The sequence below is a fragment of the Otolemur garnettii genome, unplaced genomic scaffold (genome assembly GCF_000181295.1).
Source record: "Otolemur garnettii isolate 467f Iridium unplaced genomic scaffold, OtoGar3 scaffold00056, whole genome shotgun sequence".
Classification (NCBI taxonomy): domain Eukaryota; kingdom Metazoa; phylum Chordata; class Mammalia; order Primates; family Galagidae; genus Otolemur; species Otolemur garnettii.
This window is the reverse complement of record NW_003852451.1, coordinates 8,985,560-8,992,845: the sequence shown is the minus strand read 5'-3', so window position 1 is coordinate 8,992,845 and position 7,286 is coordinate 8,985,560.

Sequence of the window (7,286 nt, the reverse complement as noted above, 5' to 3'; positions counted from 1 at the left end):
CCAACTCCTGGGCTTAGGTGATTCTCTTGGCTCAGCCTCCCGAGCCAAGGGGACTACAGGCGCCTTGCTATTTTTTTTTTTTTGCTGTTGTTGTAGTTTGGCCAGGGCTGGGTTCGAACTCGCCATTCTCGGTATATGGGGCCGGCACCCTACCCACTGAGCCACAGGTGCCACCCTCATTTTCTGTATCTGTGAATCTTGCAGCCCAATCAGAAAAGGGTATTTCTGGAGAAAGGTTAAGAACAGAAAGGAAACAGGCCTGCCTACTCCCTGAAGGGACAGACTTGTTCTTCCTACGTCTCAGGGAGGGCCAGGGAGGAGGTGGTGGTGCTGGCGCTGTGCCCTTCCCCCTTCCCCGCCTGCCTGTTCACCCAGCTCTTGTGCCCCTGCATGGGGGTGCAGGGCCAGACCTGCCTTGTCAGACACCCTGCATAGTTTGCTCGGTTGACAGAGATGGAACAGCCAGATCACAGTCTGAACACTGGCCCTGCCCAGAGTAGGCTCTCCCTGAATGTGGAATTGAACTAGACATTGTTTCTTTAAGGATAAGCAGACCTCGTTCTTGGCATTTGAAACTGCACACACCTGTGCTCTGGGTGGTTTTTCTAGCTGTGATGCTGGCCGGACTGGCAGGTTGGCCCCTGTGTGGGAAGCATGTTCTTGGCCACAGAGGAAATAAGTCTCCCCAGACCCACAGGTGCCATACTCTCTGCATCAGCCCACCCATCAGCAGTTTTGGTGACTTTCAGTAATGAACCAGGAAAAGGAGGGGCGTGGAGGCAGTGGCCCAGCTCTCTGACTCCAGGCCCTAGGGCCTAGCAACTATCATCTGAGCGGTACCTATAGCTGCCAGGCACACTACTAGGGGTGTTAATGTGTGTCTGGGAAGCCCACAGCCCTTGGGCTGGCTGTCTCAAAGTCTTCTAAGAGATCACAGTCTAGAGCAGTGGTTCTCAACCTGGTGGTCACAGCCCACAGGAACTGTATTAAAAGGCCCCGCGGCATTAGGAAAGTTGAGAATCACTGGTCTAGAGGGTTCTACTGCTTGAAAATCTGCCAAGACCCATTTTCATTTGTAAAGCCGTGCATGTGCGTGTGTGCAGATAGATGTGGACAGAGATCAGTGCATCATATCCTTTATTTACAAACAATAACTCAGAATGAACTTCCAAACCAGCCCTCTCTATTAGCAGCTCTCCAGCACCAAGTCCAGGCTACCTGGACAGGCCGCCCCAGGGAACTACGCCAAGTGATCTTGGCCCTCACCTGCATGGCAGCCCTTCCTAATACTGATGCGGGATGTTGGCAAAAACACACAAGTGTCTCTCTGACAACTGACACCAAAGATCTAGAAAGGGACTACCTTGTTCTCTTCCCATCTGCTGTCAGCTCAAACACATGGGAAACCCCCTGTTTCTCCTGGGCCTTAGGCTACCTGGGAAACTTCCTACATGGATAACTATAGCTGCTCAGTTTTTCTCTTAGACTGGGCATCACTGATCCTTGGGAAGGAAAGACCAAAACACATATCAGCTGAGTTGTCATTTACCTGGTGTCTACTTAAGAGGCTCAGATTCCCACCCACCTCTGAAGCAGGTACACACCCGTCGTGTCCTCACTGAGGACTCACTGAGCACCAGACGCCGGACTATGCCACGGTAAGCTGTACAGACGCAGCCCTGCTGAACAGAGCCAGCAGGACAGGGCAGGGGACACTCACTGCAGTCACAACACACACTTGCTTACATGGAGTCCACTCCCTGCCAGGCTCTGCCCTACACCGGTGACAAATACTGATGTATGTGATGCTGACAGCATCTTACATAAACGATGAGGAATCTGAGGTAACGGTTCAAGGTCGCCCATGAAGAGGGTAGATCCAGGACCCAAACCCGGCCTGCAGAATCCTTGTATAAAGCAGGGCACAGATGTACCAATGAAGACCAGTGAGACTGCCCTGACGGGAGTAACACCCCATGTGAGGGAACAGTGTAGTCAGGCCCCCCGAAAGAGATCTGTGAGGGTGGAAGACAGCAAGCTGAGACGGGCCAGCCAAAGATGGTTTGTGGGAACAGGGCAGACTGGGCCCTGGAGTTGGGACCTTGGGACCGCTGGGCCCTTGGCACAGTGCCAGGACCAAGCCCGGGGAGAGTGACTAGAGTCAGATGGGGGACGTACAGCAGGGACAGGAGAGCCACAGGAGGAGAGTGATGGTACCCAAAGTGCCATCAGTGCCGAGTGTGGAGTGATATGATTAAATTTGTGCGCTGAGGAGGGATAGGGTTGGACCCAGGACACCAGTTACTGCTGGAGTCCAGGTGACAGGGTGGTCACAGTGGCCAAGAGGAGAAATGGCCCCAGGCAAGGTTGACCTGTGCTCAATTTAGAATTGATAGCCACTGCCTCGCTTCTGCCAAAAGACGAAACAACAAATTTAGTTACGGATCTTACTGGCCTTACTTGAGGGTCATGAGCTGGGGCAGCCTCCCTTGTGTAAAGTAGAATGAGACCTCCCACTGGGCAGTGACTTCTGGAAGGTGGGGACAAGGAGACAGAACAACAGAGAAGAGCTGGTTCACATCAGGTTACCTTTTGTAAGGATAAAAGCAGCAGGGACTTCCTTATTACACTGACTCAGGTAGATTGGAATCTGCGGTTTTCAGGAGGAGAATAAAAACCCTGCTCTATTTATTACGAGATCGCTCTGCTTCCCTCCAGCTTCCCTACAGCTTCGGTTTGATGAGGTGGCATTTAGTGGGAGTGACTCCAGGTGGGCTTGATCTTTGGCCTGTGGGGCCTAGTGTTGGCTAACAACTCCCCACTTTGGGTTAGGCTCCCACCTCTCCGGGTATCAGCAGTGCTCTCATCTGCCATCACTCTGGGTTTCCAGTTTAATACGTTGCTCATAGGTTATCATCTGTCATTCCAGCCAAACAGAGACCATTTGACATTTAACGAATGGCTACATGTAAACATATAAGAGACTTTTGAGAGAATACAGCACCCACGGACCCCTGTTATGACTGCCAGGAGGGTAATATCAAGAGTTTGGAATGGGCTGCAAGCCAGGGTCCCCAGGAACCAAAGCAACTAAAATGAAATGGATCAAAGAATGAGCTAGATGAGAACTCTACCCATTCTCTGTGACTGCATCTCTACAGTACCCGGCATAGTCATCCAGGTGCAAAGAGGAGGGTCGGCAGCTGCACGGCCGTCTCTGTTCAGGGTGGGTAACGACGCTATTACCCAGCATCCCATGGCTGGGCTAGATTAAAACAGGGAGAGAGACGAGTCAGTCTAGAAGCATGACTCTAGGAAAGGAACAAGCAGTTGTGTTAGTGATATTTCTAAAATTACTCACCAGGTAGATTAAAAAATGTCTTAGAGACTCTTGTCTCAAAAAAAAGAAAAGCCAAAATATTTAAAACAGTTGGTAAAATATTATCTCAATTATCTACTTAAAGTGATGGTAAAATATTTCAAAGGTAAATACAGAAGATTACATAGTTGTGACCAAAACTCTTTCTTTTTTTTGAGACAGAGCCTCAAGCTGTCGCCCTGGGTAGAGTGCTATGCTGTCATCACTCACAACAACCTCCAACACTTGGGCTTAAGCAATTCTCTTGCCTCAGCCTCCCAAGTAGCTAGGACTATAGGTGCCTGCTGCAATGCCCAGCTATTTCTTGGTTGTAGTTATGGTTGTTGTTTTTGGCAGGCCTGGGCTGGATTCGAACCACCAGCTCTGGTGCGTGTGGTTGGTGCCTTAGCCACTTGAGCTATAGGCGCCGAGCCTCTTTTTTTTTTTGAGACAAAGTCTCAAGCTGTCGCCCTGGGTAGAGTGCTGTGGCATCACAGCTCACAGCAACCTCAAACTCTTGGACTCAAGTGATTCTCTTGCCTCAGCCTCCCAAGTAGCTCAGACTACAGGCATCCACCACAATGCCTGGCTATTTTTTTTCTGTTGTTGTTGTTGTTGTTTCAATTTGGCCGGGGCTGGGTTCAAACCTGCCACCCTTGGTATATGGGGTCAGCACCCTACTCACTGAGCCACAGGCGCTGTCTGTATTAGAATACATTTTTAATAAACCCTTGTAGACGGCTCGGCGCCTGTGGCTCAAGCGGCTAAGGCGCCAGCCACATACACCTAAGGTGGCGGGTTCGAATCCCCAGCCCGGGCCCGCCAAACAACAATGATGGCTGCAACCAAAAAATGGCCAGGCGTTGTGGCGGGCGCCTGTAGTCCCAGCTACTTGAGAGGCTGAGGCAGGAGACTCGCTTGAGCCCAGGAGTTGGAGGTTGCTGTGAGCGTGATGCCATGGCACTCTACCCAGGGGGATAGCTTGAGGCTCCGTCTCAAAAAAAATAAAAAATAAAAAATAAACCCTTGTAGATGAATCTATCCAGTCTCATTCAGTTTTGACCACATAAGATTTTCACATCCAAGGCTCACGGGGTGGCTCACATCTGTAATCCTAACACTTGGGGAGGCTGATGTAGGGGGATTGCTTAAGCTGATGAGTTCAAGACCAGCCTGAGCAGGAGTGAGACCCTCCATCTCTACTAAAAATGAAAAACTGAGGCAAGAGGATCACTTGAGCCCAAGAGGTTGCTGCAGGCTATGATGCCACAGCACTCTACCCAGGCTGACAGAGTGAGACTGTCTCAAAAAAAAAAAAAAGATTTTCACATCCTCTTTACAATCTCCTATTTTTTTTTTTTTGGCAGCAAGCAATTCAGCAATTCATTTTACTGTGCTTTCTTCTTTTAGATTGGATTTATAGTTTTATGATGTTAAGAACACAAAACTGTCTGACTAGCAAACCCAGGCAAAAATGTGTGTCTGCATTACATTCAATGCTGAAAATTTTAAAGACATCTCCTATTTTTATTTTCCTAACAATTTTAAAAACTGGATTATTTATATCAATAGAAAACATGCCATATTCTGCAAAACAATTTAAAGAGGTTTATTCTGAGCCACGTTTGAGGACCATGGCCTGGAGCCACACCCAGAAAGCCTTGAGCAAGTGGACTTTACGTGATGGGGTTACAGTTTAGTTTTATACATAAGACGGGAATTACATACATAAGAGGTAAAGTTATAAATCAGTATGTGAAAGGCGAACATTGATTTGGCCCCCAAAGGTGGAACATCTCAAAGGTTGTGGGGGTACACATTATAGGTAGGTGTAAAGAGTCTTTGGTTGACAACTGGCTGAAAGAGTTAGGCTCTCAAAGACAAACTACAAGATATAAACCCAGACTTCAGTGGTTTGTTGTGTATATTGAGGACCTGCAGGTGTGTCTCCAGAGCCTTAGGCCTGTTAGTGAGTCACCAAGGACATCTCTGAAAAGGGAGGGGGCATGATGAAAGAGTCTTCCTTTTCATGAGTAGCAACTCAGTTTTAGGGATTCCCTTGGCCAAGGGTGAGGGGATCCAATCAGTCAACCACTGGGCGGGGTGGGGGACTTAAGATTTTATTTTAGTTCACATTTACCAAAAATTTAACCAAGTCACATGAACTAAAAACTAACTGAATTAGTTTCTGTTTTTCTGAGAGCATACTTAATTGAAGTACTTATTTTTTTCTTTAAGCCAATTAAATAGAACTCTTTATAAATTCTGTACTTTGTCTCTGATTAACAGACCCTTAACTCAACATTCCTTTTCACGGACTCTTGCTCTATTAGAGCCTACCTCTTTCAGCTGATTGCCGACTGAAGAATCTTTAAACCCACGTATACTCTTTTCAGGGGTCGTCAAACTTTTTAAACAGGGGGCCAGTTCACTGTCCCTCAGACCATTGAAGGGCCGGACTGCGGGCCCCGGGACGAGTTGGCTACTAAGCAGGACAGGCAGCGGTGGCAAAAACACCCGGCGGGCCGGGCCGGATAAATGTCCTAGGCAGGCTGCATGTGGCCCATGGGCCGTAGTTTGAGGACACCTGCTAGATCATTTTACAGAATGCAGCTTATTTTCCATTGACAGTATTTAAAAGGGAGGGCCTGGCCTCTTTCCCTCTTTGCCACTTCTTGTGGGAATGGGTTCCATTCACTATCTACGGAGACCATATCTTGCTCTGTAATCCTGTCTTTCTCTTCCTCAATAAATTTTGGATTTTTTACTTATTTATTTAGAGTGGGCTAGATTGCCATGGACTCAGCCTAGCTCACAGCACCCTCAAACTTTTGGACTCAAGCTATTGTCCTGCCTCAGCCTCCTGTGTTACTGGGACTACAGTTGTCCACGGCAGGCTCAGCTAATTTTTCTATTTTTGGTAGAGACAGGGTCTCGCTATTGTTCAGGGTGGTCTCAAACTCTTGAACTCAAGCAACTTCCTGCTTAGCCTCCCAGAGTGCTAGGATTGCAGGTGTGAGCCCCTGTGTCTGGCCTCCTCACACTTTCACACTTGCCTTAAAAAAATAATTAAAAAAATAAAAAGGAAGGCTTATAGGAAATAAAAGGGAGGGCTGAGGCAAATGGTTAAGTTCTTAGGAGGCCCAGGAGCCCTACACAGGTAATGGTTAAGTTCTTAGGAGGCCCAGGAGCCCTACACAGGTAATGGTTAAGTTCTTAGGAGCCCACGGAAGGTAAAGGGTAAAGGGAGGGAAGGAAGCACCAATTATGCAGCTGTCCCTGGGAAGGTGGAAGGAGGTTTGATCTGGTCTCTGCTCTGCATCTGAGAGGATAAACTTGTAGTCAACATTTACTAGCAAGGCTGGGCGCAGTGGCTGACACATGTAATCCCAGCACTCTGGGAGGCTGAAGTGGGCTGGATTGCCTGAGTTTAGGAGTTCAAGACCCCCCCTCCCATCTCTCAGAATAGCAGGCTGTTGTGGCAAGCACCTAACATTGTGGCTAAGGCAAGAGAATCGCTTGAGCCCAAGAGTTCAAAGTTGCTGTAAGCTATGATGCTAGGCACTCTACCGAAGGCAGGTGACAAAGAGACTGTGTCAAAAAAAAAGCTAGAAAAACATTTACTAGCATGGAATTGAGCAGGCTTTTGTTTAGGAGCTAAACTTAGCTGGCAGGCCTAGAGTTACAATTTGCACATCCGTGTTGTCCCTGTTTTTAGGGCCTCCAAGGAATTTCCTTATGAATGATGGAGCCTCCCTCCCCAGATGTCTGAGGCCTCTTACCCTCTGGTGGGGCCGGCTAACAGCTGAGGCCTGTTAGCAACAGCTGCTCTGTGTGGAAGGGAGTATTGCAGGACTCAGCGGCAGGCCTAACCTTTCTTTTTGCATAAGAAGTTGGGGGAAGGGTTGTGAGATTTTTTTTTTTTTTT